Below are 12,163 nucleotides of genomic sequence, written 5' to 3' on the forward strand. Positions count from 1 at the left end.
ACATTTCTGTTGGTCATAGTATATGGACAATATGTGAGAAGTAGGGACTGATAGTGTTTGCACGTGTGTTAATAATTCAGTAAGGGACTGGATAACAGCATTGCTGGTTGAAAGGACATTTCAAAAGATTTGTGAGTGCACAAGTGGTGGTTTATGGACTTGCTATATTCTCCGCAATACTCTTCGATGGTGATTGTGTACCTGCACAGTCGCAACAGATGGCTGCTAGCCATCTCTACAAGGACTGCAGTGGGTCTGCATTTCTGGTGGCCCACTAATACCGTAATCTCTACCAGGACTACAATGGGTCTACTCTGTGACGACCTACCTACCAATATTCTTCAAAACTTCGACTGACTCTGTTGTGGGTTTGCTCTGTTGTGGCCCATTACCTGTCTGCATGTCAAGAGTCAGCACTGTCTTTCCGCTGAAAGGACAACACTACTTCTTCAAGACTGCATGGAAATCCACTACTTCCGTGTGCATTTTCTTTTACTACTCAGACTTTGAGAAAAACACTGCAATTTTACTTTGAAGAATGATCTGGACTGTCTTTATGGACTGTGAGAAAATTTTAGCATTTGACCAACATTGTATCAATAAGTGTGTGCATTTGATATCTTTGTTATTGTAATTATGAAAAAATTTTCAAATCTGTATTGGCCACTGCCCAAAACAATTTGTAAATTTTTTTATGGGGAGCATGGGGGCTATGTAAGTAGGATGTTTAGGTTTTTTTATTGCTAACGCCGCCGTCACGTAGCGCTCTGTATGAAAATCACTGGCTGTGCCATGTGCAGTCTGTGGCTGGTTTGCATTGTTGTCTGCCATTGTAGTGTTGGGCAGCGGCAACTGGATGCTAACAGCGCGTAGCGTTGCGCAGTTGGAGGCGAGCCGCCAGCAGTGGTGGATGTGAGGAGAGAAATGGCGGAGTTTTGTAATTCGTAAGACTGGATGTCATGAACTACCATATATATTTCGAGTATTAAGGTAAATACACTGTTTGTTCTCTATTAAAATCTTTCATTTGCTAACTATGCCTGTCAGTAGTTAGTGCCTTCAGTAGTTTGAATCTTTTATTTAGCTGGCAGTAGTGGTGCTCGCTGTATTGCAGTAGTTCGAGTAACCAAGATTTTTGTGAGGTAAGTGATTGTGAAACTTATAGGTTAATGTTAGTCAGGGCCATTCTTTCTTAGGGATTTTTGGAAGTCAGATTGCGTTGCGCTAAAAATATTGTGTGTCAGTTTAAGCACAGTCTTGTAATAATTTTTCTAAGGGGACGTTTCACCGCTAGCGGCCCGAAACCAGACAAAGTCTGCTCTGATCCAAAGCGACACACGTCATTGATACCGACATGATCCACCAGCTGCAGTTGGCTGCCTGTACTCTGTACTCTTCATGGCATCTGGAAGCATCCTTTCCACATCCAGAATGACTGCCTCGTTCCTAAGGGGCCCCATTATGCGCCTAACATTGGAGCTCCCAGCTGCCAGAAAACCCACCCTCTGTGAATGCCCAGACTTTCCAGGCCGAGAAGCTTTCTCTGGAACAGGGTGGACGTCTGCATCCGGCTCAGAGACATCGTCAGCCACAGTTAACGCCCGGAACTTGTTCGTCAAATGAACCGGGGAGGCCCTATGATGGGGTCCTCGGAAAGTTTTTCGCTGCCTGCCAGACTTTGGAATGATCTCCCACTCCACCAAGGATGAGGGCTCAACCTCAGTGCAGGCGGTGCATGGGGAGGTCACATCAGTGGACCGATCGGAGGATATGTGGGACGTGCTCGACGTCCCTCTCATCCCGTGTTCGACCCCCCACATTGATGCCCCTTGGCAGCAGCCTCAAGCTGTGTGATGGAAGCCAATGCAGCCTGGAGCTGTGACTGAAGGGTCAGCAACTCAGCTCGCATCTGTACACAACAATCACAGTTCCTATCCATTACTGCAGGAGCTCCTGTTTGAAGCTCGTAAAAATATTTAACAAGCAAACGATGTACTCGCCTTATTAGTAGCTGGAACTAGCGGTGCTCTCTCGCTGACGGTCTAACAGACAGCGGTGTGGCGGAAGCTGGTAACTCTCAGTTCACAAGCCTTCATGCACACGAGACGTCGTTTTCACGTCACACACTGTGTGAATCGCAGGAACTGCTATCGACTTTCGTTAGAATCCCATTTGGGGTGCTCTGGAAATGCAATATTGGATTTCGATGTTGAAAATTTTCGTTTCACAACTTGTGAAAATATACCACTTCAAGGCAACAGCACATTGAAGAGTTATAAAAACACGTACTCCTTGGCACGATTTGTTATAATTAAGAGATCTAAGCTACACCACAAAGGCTGAAATTTTGGACATTCATCGCGATGTGAAGTTTCAAAGTGTAAAGTAATAGATTCAGCTCCTGTCATTTCCAATTTATATTTAGACAGCTGCAGAAAGCAACGACTAAGAGGCACTCTCGCTGCCTAACAGGTTCTGAGACTTGCTTATTAATGTAACAGATGTATATTCTGTAATATTCCATGTTACTCTCTCTCTCTCTCTCTCTCTCTCTCTCTCTCTCTCTCTCTCTGTCTCTCTCTCCCTCTATCTCTCTCTCTCTCGCTCTTTCACTCAAGAGTGAATTGTCATTTCCAATATTTTACAAGTGAATCATGGAACACGAAAATGCAAATAAATATTCAAAACATGTGGACCATCTGGTAAAACAAATCACCACTCAGAACCAAAAGCATAGAATACTTTGACATATTTATAAAAGAATTATATGGTAACTTGGTGCCTAAGAAAATTTACAAGCCCATTTTTTTAGGACAGAAAAATGGCGCTGGTGTCTGAGGTAGCATCAGTGATGGTGAAGGCATGAATCTCATAGCTAGGCTGCTAGCTAGCGTCAGGCTGGCACAGACGGGCAGACATACCCTATGTGATCAAAAGTATCCAGACACCTGGCTGAAAATAATTTACAGGTTCGTGGCGCCCTCTATCAGTAATACTGGAATTCAATATGGTGTTGACCAACCCTTACTCTTCATGACAGCTTCCACTCTCGAAGGCATACGTTCAATCAGGTGCTGGAAGGTTTCTTGGGGGAATGGCAGCCCATTCTTCACGGAGTGTGTAACACCATGAATCTAATGCTGTACGGATTTATTTTGCTTTTGTTTTATTTAATGTTACTTCATTGAGCTTCTGTAAATGTGTTTGATTGAATTGATAACATAAAATTGTATAATCCTTTCTTTGTTAAAAGTCTGATGTCGTGGTTTGATTCTATGCAATGTATAATATCTGTCATTTAAATTCTTTGTCCGATTTGGAGGGAACATAACTTACTATATATATAATTGCAATTTCTGAATGAATAATTTTTTGTAGAAATGTCAACATGTGCAAATGTTCTGTTTTTATTTAATTTATTTGGTTACTGTTATGTAAACTGCTGATCCTCACTTAGGGTTCTTAGTTATTCAGTGTGTAAAAGTTGTTGTGGTTCCCCCTCGGGAACGGAACTGTGTAGCGCGCGCAAATTGTCGTTGGCCTAGAAAAGGTGGAACAAGAGTTAGTCGTGGACGAGCTACGAGTCGGGGACGAGCTACCAAACTGTGAACTGCCATGTAACAGTTGCATACTGTGCTGTCCCGAGAGAGGCTTTTTCTGCTACTTTCCAATGCCTCAGATGGATGGATAAATGTCTGCAACTATTCTGGAATTGATATCTATCATCACCACCAAGAAATGACAGAGTCCAGCAATTCTACCTGCAATTCCACCTACCAACATGCAATCGCCACCTCACTGCGCAATCACTGTAATGGAGCACTATAGTAATGTACAGTGAAGGATCACCTTAATGGATGAGTTAGTGTGCTCAAATATAAGGTAATTTATAACTGAGTTTATGTACCTGCCTTGATTTTTCTCCTTATCATAACACCTCTCAGGTTCCTCTCCGTTTGAACTAACGTGATTTCGGAGTTTCCTTACTGAAAGAATATTAAAGACCAGTGTTTTGCCAATTGATGCCTCTTGAACATAGTAAAAAAAAGTTAAAGTTAATGTGGCAAGAGAGTGAGTTAATGATGCTTGCTGAAAATAATTTTCCTAGTAAAACTGCTTATTAATGTGTTGTTGCCAACTTCAAATTAAAAGTTCGTAAGACTGGGGCTTATAAAGTTTTTCTCAGTAAATGGTCACTTTACTGCCTGTTGTAAATCGCAGAAGGTGAGTCAGTATCTTAAGTATATGTTAATTTTGTCTCTCAATGTAGTAAAAGTGGAAAACTGCAGTGTGTAACGTTATATACTCATGTTTCCTAAGTGTTTGTGTATTGGAAGTGCATATTAATAACATAATATAACATATAACCATCGTGTTGAAAGATGCAATCGCCATCCCCGAATTGCTCCTCAACAGTGGGAAGCAAGAAGGTGCTTAAAACGTCAATGTAGGACTGGGCTGTGATAGTGACACTCAAAACAACAAGGAGTTCAAGCCCCTCTATGAAAAACACGACCACAGTTTGCCTATTGTGTTAATGCTAGGTAACAAGTAATGGGAAGACCACTAATTATGAAAAAACATTATTTCTTTATTCAAATGATTGTGAGAAGCAACCTGTTAGCGGATTCCAATTAACTTTCATTTTAAATAGTAAAGTATTTAACTGAGAGAAACTTAACCTATACCCAATTAATGATTCTGCAGTGAATAGTAATAATAACGTTATAAAGACCATTCAGTTTGTGTAAGCCCTGAAAGTAATAGTGTGTTTCTCTATCTGATATAATTTTGCAAATAGTTTGTGCTCCTCCAAGTGTTAGTTTCAATTATACCGTAAACATATGTATGTGTCAGAGTTCACTGCACTCGCGGGTGACAAAATAAAGGTCGTGTTTATCTATTACAGTTATTAATAACTATTTTCTTGAACGAGAATGTTAATCATTCTCTTGCCTAGTTAGGCTCGCGATCGTTTTCGTTATCAGTTAAACAGTGCAGATAGGCAAAATTTTGTTTGTTAGTGTTCAAATATTTACGTAAATCTGACTTTCATTTCCGATAAGCCACCTCCGCTAGGTACAACACGGTCAACATAACAAAACTCCTGTCAGAGGGTAACACTGCTCTGTTGCTTTATACCAGAATTGCTTTATTTCACGACCTGGCTACAACTTTAAGTTTATGGTATAGCAGTAGCGGACGGTAGTGTTATATGTGGCTTTTCCGTGACAGGACTATTTATTCTGTTGGGGCATAGTACGTAATAAGCCAAACATGGTATTTGATTATAAAAGCTACGTAAAATCTGTTGCAGTGTTATAAGTACTGCATTGAGGAGAGATATCGATGTCGGTCGGCGAGGCCTGGCACTAAATCGGCGTTCCAAAACATCCCAAAGGTGTTCTATACGATTCAGGTCAGGACTCTGTGCAGGTCAGTCCAGTACAGGGGTGTTATTGTTGTGTAACCGGTCCGCCACAGGCAGTGCGTTATGAACAGGTGCTCGATCGTGTTGAAAGATGCAATCGCCATCCCCGAATTGCTCTTCAACAGTGGGAAGCAAGAAGGTGCTTAAAACGTCAATGTAGGACTGTGCTGTGATAGTAACACTCAAAACAACAAGGAGTGCAAGCGCCTCTATGAAAAACACGACCACACAATAGCACCAAAGCCTCCAAAATGTACTGTTGGAACTAAACACGCTGGCAGATGACGTTCACCGAGCATTCGCCATACCCACACCCCGCCATCGGATCCCCACATCGTGTACCGTGCTTCGTCACTCCACGCAACGTTTTTCCACTGTTCAATCATCCAATCATTACGCTCCTTACACCAAGTGAGGCGTCGTTTGGCATTTACCGGCGTGATGCGTGGCTTATGAGCAGCCACTTGACCATGAAATCCAAGTTTTCTCACCTCCCGCCTAACTGTCACAGTACTTGAAGTGGATCCTGATGCGCCGCCCGGTGTGGCCGAGCGGTCCTAGGCGCTTCAGTCTGGAAACAAGCGACCGCTGCTGACGCAGGTTCGAACGTTGCCTCGGGCATGGATGTGTGTGATGTCCTTAGGTTAGGTAGGTTTGAGTAGTTCTAAGTTCTAGGGGACTGATGGCCTCAGCTGTTAAGTCCCATAGTGATCAGAGCTATTTGAACCATTTGGATCCTGATGCAGTTTGGAATTCCTGTGTAATGGTCTGGATAGATCCCTGTTACACACTACGGCCCTCTTCAACTGTATGCAGTCTGTGTCAGTCAACAGACGAGGTCGGCTTATACGCTTTTGTGCTGTACGTGTCCTTCCAAGTTTCCACTTCACCATTGGATCGGAAACAGTGGACCTAGGGATGTTTAGGAGTGTGGAAATCTCGCGTACAGACGTGTGACGCGAGTGATAACCAATCAACTGACCACGTTCAAAGTCCGTGAGTTCCGCGGAGGGCCCCATTCTGCTCTCTCACCATGTCTAATGACTACTGAGGTCGCTGATATGGAGTGCCTGGCAGTAGGTGGCAGCACAATGCAACTAATATGAAAAACGTACGTTTTGGGGGATGTCCGGATACTTTTGATCTCATAGTGTACCTCAGTATGGCATTTGACGCATCGCAGGTAGTGGACTCGTGTTGGTAAAGGCGCCGGCTTCCCCAATAGTTTTGGAGTGGCGATGTATACCACGTGGGATTTCTGACCTTTGTTTTTCGTTGCTGGTTGGGCCATCTGCTATGCTGAGCGATTTGTTCCTCATGGACGGGTTGTTGCTCAAAGCAACGACTAAAAACGAGTCTTAAGGACTGGCTAAAGGAAGGAAGATGAAAGTGTGGTCTCCACCTACAGAATGTGACTATTGGGAAAGAACGTTATGGTCCTGTCACCGCTAACGACTCGGCCGAGTTCGGCCACGACTGCCACTTGGATTTGGTCATACCCGAAACCTTTCTACTCCTACCACGGTCACCAAGTCTGGAGATAATGTTAAGTACGGTGAATCTGAGTGAATGATTAAAGAATTCTAGGATTTCTGCGTGTCCATGATGTTCGTATCTTGAAAACTAAATACTTGTTTCTCTTCCTTGTCTTCTCCTTGTGATATATTAGGGTATAAACATTTTACTATTTTACAAATCAACATCCCAATTCATCTTGGATCTCATGGGCTTGCTGTAGGATAAGACAAATAAGTGAAAAAGTCTAAGCAACAAATTGGGACTTCCCATGTACCTACAGAGTGGTGTCTGGAAAAATGGAATGAATTCTTGGAGGTAAATATTACGAAAGAAAGTGGTTAGCCATAAGGATTAACATATATTAACAGATACTAACTCACAGATATTGTACATGAAACCGCGGTAGCTGCTGCTTGTGGTGCAACCTGCGTACTCACGTTATAAAGACATTTGCAGGCGCCACGAACATTTTGTCACGAACTGACTGCAACTGACTGACTCAGCACAAAGCTTCTTCGTTCGTGATGGAAGCAAGCTCATGTACAATAAAATGGCGGCAACTCCCTCACTGTGATTTTCTTTTGCTGCTGGTAGATGTTCGCGGGACATGTGTACTGATTTTGTGCACACTTTGTTCAAGCAGTTATTCGGATTTTTGATTAGTGTACAGAATGGAAGATTTGATCAGCCTACTTTAATAATATTTGGTGGTAATATATATTACCAGACATATTGTGTTTTAGTTTTGTTTCAAAAGGGCTGTTATTTATGGTGTTGTTGCTCTAGCATACCGCAAGTATCTTTCTTGCGGCTTACCCTACTTAAAATGATGTATTTATCCCTTGTGGCATGTTATATTTCCCAGAAAATATGGAAAGTTAGTTCGTTCCTATGAGTGAGCATAGCCACCAAGGCTAAATTAAAATGGCTTCTTATTATTTTTCAGTTATATACTGAGGCAATTCAATTTACCTAAAAGCAGCAAATAATTTATTTTTCCAGTTCCCTGGAGCAATACACTTGCCGTGTGGTTTGGAATCAATGCCAAACTTTTGATGAAACGGCTCAGCAAGCTAATGTTATCCGTAGAATCTGATAATCTGAGGGAAACATTGCAGTAGCATGTTGCTTTGGAACTTACCTTTTGCAAGTGATTTTTCAGGTTTGCAAAATAAGTTTGTTGCTGACGCAGTTTTTTCTGAGGAATTCCGGCGTGCGAGATGAACAACTTGACAGAGATTTGTAAGTCATTAACAATAACCACTGTTATTAAAGGTCATCTTTCAAAGTTTACAGATTCAGCTTATGTATTTTCCGTTACGTTTTGAAATAATCAAATGAGGAGCTGATAATCCATAATTCGTGTTTAATATTCAGTAGGGCATCACTATTAAATGATTTTCCCCCTTCTGTGTTGCAGTCTTGTGTAGGCTTTCTCCTTGTATCACTGTTCTAATCAGATTGCATTATCCTTTAATATTTTTGTTATATTAGTGGGTGTATTCCAAGACATAAATAATTATTCCTAACTTCTATTGGCATACAAGTGCTAGTTCACGAGTTAGGGGGCAATTTGCATGTTGTTTGGACAACATAACCAGACAGTCTCACTGATATGATTGCTGTTCTAACACAGAGCTATAAATTTCCAATTTTGCGTTGTATCTCCACGGTATAAGCAATAAATAGATTCTATATCGGGAGAATTGATGCACAATGATCTTGCCCATCTGTTCCGTTTCTATATGAAATAACATTATCGATTAGACGCTGTCAGGAAACAATCTGACGTTGTGCTAGTAGCAGCCAACTGAATTAAAACAGAGCGACATCTATCAAGCACAAAAACCATTTATAAAATGAACAATGCGCCTTATACCGTCAGAGGCAATAACTAATTGCCCACTTCATAGATGCACTGCAGGGAACCACAGGATCACAGTATCCATAGTACACAATAGTGGCGGCTCCTGTATAGGTTTGCAGGTTTGCGCTACTCTCAAGGAATAATTTTGTTCAACTGTGTTTGCCTTCTGAGCGTTCTATACTAGTGGAGAAGTAGCGCACCGTTTATCTCTTTTGAAATGCCCGGGCTCCAGACGCCGAACGCAGCGGAGTTGAACGGAACGTGCCGACGGCGAAAGCGGGTTGCACTGTGGCTGCAAACGTGGACTTGGGTGTCTTAGAGGGGGTGTGGGGTGTGGAGGCAGGGCTTGGCAACACTGTACTCGTATGCGGGCCACCTGCAAGCCGCAGGAAGAGGGCCCGAACTCTTCCGAAAGGTAAGAGAGCTATCGGATCTTCGAACAAGCGGGATTCTCGATCCACCTTACCAGTTCAGGTGTAGCTGCGAGCGAACTATTTCCTGTGCATTGTGTTATTTACTTTAGCGTGCGCTACAGTGAATTTTGAGGCTCAAGTGACAAGTGAATATGTGAAATAATGAATCAGGTAATTTTATTGCTCTCTCAACCCTTCAATTCACGGAAGTTTGAAGAAAAATTGGCGGCCGCGGCGGCGGTGCGGTTCTAGGCGCTGCAGTCCGGAACCGCGGGACTGCTACGGTCACAGGTTCGAAACCTGCCTAGCGCATGGATGTGTGTGATGTCCTTGGCTTAGTCAGGTGTAAGTAGTTCTTCGTTCTAGGGGACTGATGACCTAAGATGTTAAGTCCCATAGTGCTCAGAGCCATTTGAACCATTTTTTTGAAGAAAAATTAGAAATCAAGAGGCTAGGTAGGCCGACTCCTGCTTAAACAATTTCGCAGACTGTTAAAACGAAAAGTCGCCAATTCAATAGGAAATTTAACTCTGAATTGTCCAACAAGCATGAATGGCTGTGTGGCTGTGACATGAAAAATGCCTTATTTAGTTTTCCTTGTTTATTATTTCGAGGAGATCTTTCATGGTCTAAACACGGAGTCTGTGACATTGAACATCTCCATGACAAAATTAGAAAACACGAACTTTCTTCAGTCCATGTAAATAACGTTGTGAGTCTGGCAAGTCTAGGCAATCAAATACAGCTACTCAATTACACAGTGGGTACAAAAGGTCCGTGACATTACACAACCAAAAAGTTACCGATAATAGGTACATATTGAATCTAATTATTAACAGTATTAGATTCTGTGGTGCGTTGGAACTTGCCCTTAGAGGACATGATGAGACTGAATCATCTTCAAATCCTGGTGTTGTTCGTTCCTTGATTAATTTTAGTGCAGAATTAGACTCTGTAATAAAATCACATTCAGAGAAAGCTACAGTTTTCAAAGGAACCTCAAAAACCATCCAGAATGAACTCCTCCAGTCCATGCTTCAAGTCTGCCAAGAGAAAATTAGAATGGAAATTAAGGGTGCTGAGTTTTTGACGTAATAGCTGTCGAAAGCAGTGATGTAGCCTGTTTTTTCCTGATGGCTATAGAATATAGGTACATCATTAACGGAAAACCAGTTGAAAGATTTTGGGACTTCATAACACCTGAAAAGCATGATGCCCAATCTTTGGCAACGTCCATCATCGAATAGATAATCATTTGTGGAATTGTCCACATAAGCTAATAGCGCAAACATACGATGGTGCAGCAGTCATGAGTGGTTCGTCACGTGGGATGTAGGCTCTTGTTAAGGAAAAGTTTCCCAATGCTTCATACATTCATTGTTATGCCCACCAGTTGAATCTCATTATGCTTAAAGCTGCTTCCATTAATAAAAATGTTCAGGGACTTTGCAGCTTCTTTTCAGCACCTCCTCAAAGAACAGCAGTTCTCGACGAAATAGTACGAAAACTACTGCCACGTTCAGTGCCTACTCGTTGGAATTTTCAGTTAAGGAGCTTCAATACCGTTTCCGAATATGGGGAAGCTATTATCACGTGCAAGATTAACGTGAGCCAGGGGGAAAACTGTGTAATGAGAACACGATCCTGCAAGCCTGAGGCTTAGTAACAATTTTGAAGGATGAAAAGTTCATTTTTTGGCTTTAATTTTTTTCATAAAATCATGATCCATATGCATATTTTGTATAACCAGCTACAAAAAAGGGATATTGACCCAATCTACGCACAAAATCAGCTGACAGCTTTTGAGCGTGAAATTGCGAACATTAGGGAAGGAGTGAGTGAAAATTCAACCAGAGAAAATCGCTACTTTCTCTTCCAGTTTTCCTACTCTTCCAGTTTTTCTTTCAGAGCTGCTATTGAATGCTACTGTTTTTTGGAAGCAAAGAAACTTCGAACAGAACTTTTTGTTATTTCACTAAGAGAGCAGTTCAGGGACTGTGCAGCATGTGTGGAGTTTTGTGCTGGAGTAAATAACAGACAACAATCTTTGTGATACACTGAGCGAATCTGTAAAGCTCCTGAAAGCGATAATTACAATTCTAATGACCGCGTCAGAAGCAGAACGTGGTTTTTCTTCGCTGAAACGAATCAAAACCTTCTGCAGAATGCTGTGGACCAAGAAAGACTATCAGCACTCGAGATACTCTCTACTGAAAGAGACCTCTTTTTAGGAATTGCAGATTTCAATCAAAGACTGATTGAAAGATTTGCAAATATGAAGGAAAGAAGAATAGAGTTCCTGTACAAGTGATCACCCTCACATCCAAATTCAGAGATAAAAACGAATGGCGTTAACATCAGTCCTGCTGCAAAAGGACTTTTTGGGTACATAGAGCTGCAGTTGATTTTAATTCCTTTTCTTCTGCAAAAGTAATACTTTTTTCTGTGTACACCTTTTGGACTTATTATGAGTAGATGCAGGAGTGACACGAGCGAGCGGTCTATTTACATCAGGCATTACAAAAACTTGAGCAGTGTACCGAATTTTTCTCTTTTGTTGATGTTTTCCTTCGTGGGCAAAGTGCACCACCATCTTCTTTGGTCACGAGCCGCCACTAGTACACATAGTTATTGGTAGCTTCTGATTTTTCCCATCGTGCAAACTTGCTGTTGCCAGTCTTACGAAATGAGAGTTGTAGTGTATGAGAACGTTTAACAGCAATCTAACCAGAGTTCGCCTTTGCAAGCGGTTGCAGGCAACGCGTTCGGAGATGAAAACAAAATTAGATGCACGAAGCGGAAGATGTTTGGGAAAAGTAATTATCGCAGAAGGGAGCCGGAGTGCATTTTCTGAAATGCACGACTCCTGGGTTGGCCAAGGACGGCTGCTTGCGCAGGTAGCGGCCAGCAAGCAGAAGGTAAACAAGGAACTGC

Source organism: Schistocerca gregaria, chromosome 1, assembly GCF_023897955.1.
Source record: "Schistocerca gregaria isolate iqSchGreg1 chromosome 1, iqSchGreg1.2, whole genome shotgun sequence".
Lineage (NCBI taxonomy): Eukaryota > Metazoa > Arthropoda > Insecta > Orthoptera > Acrididae > Schistocerca > Schistocerca gregaria.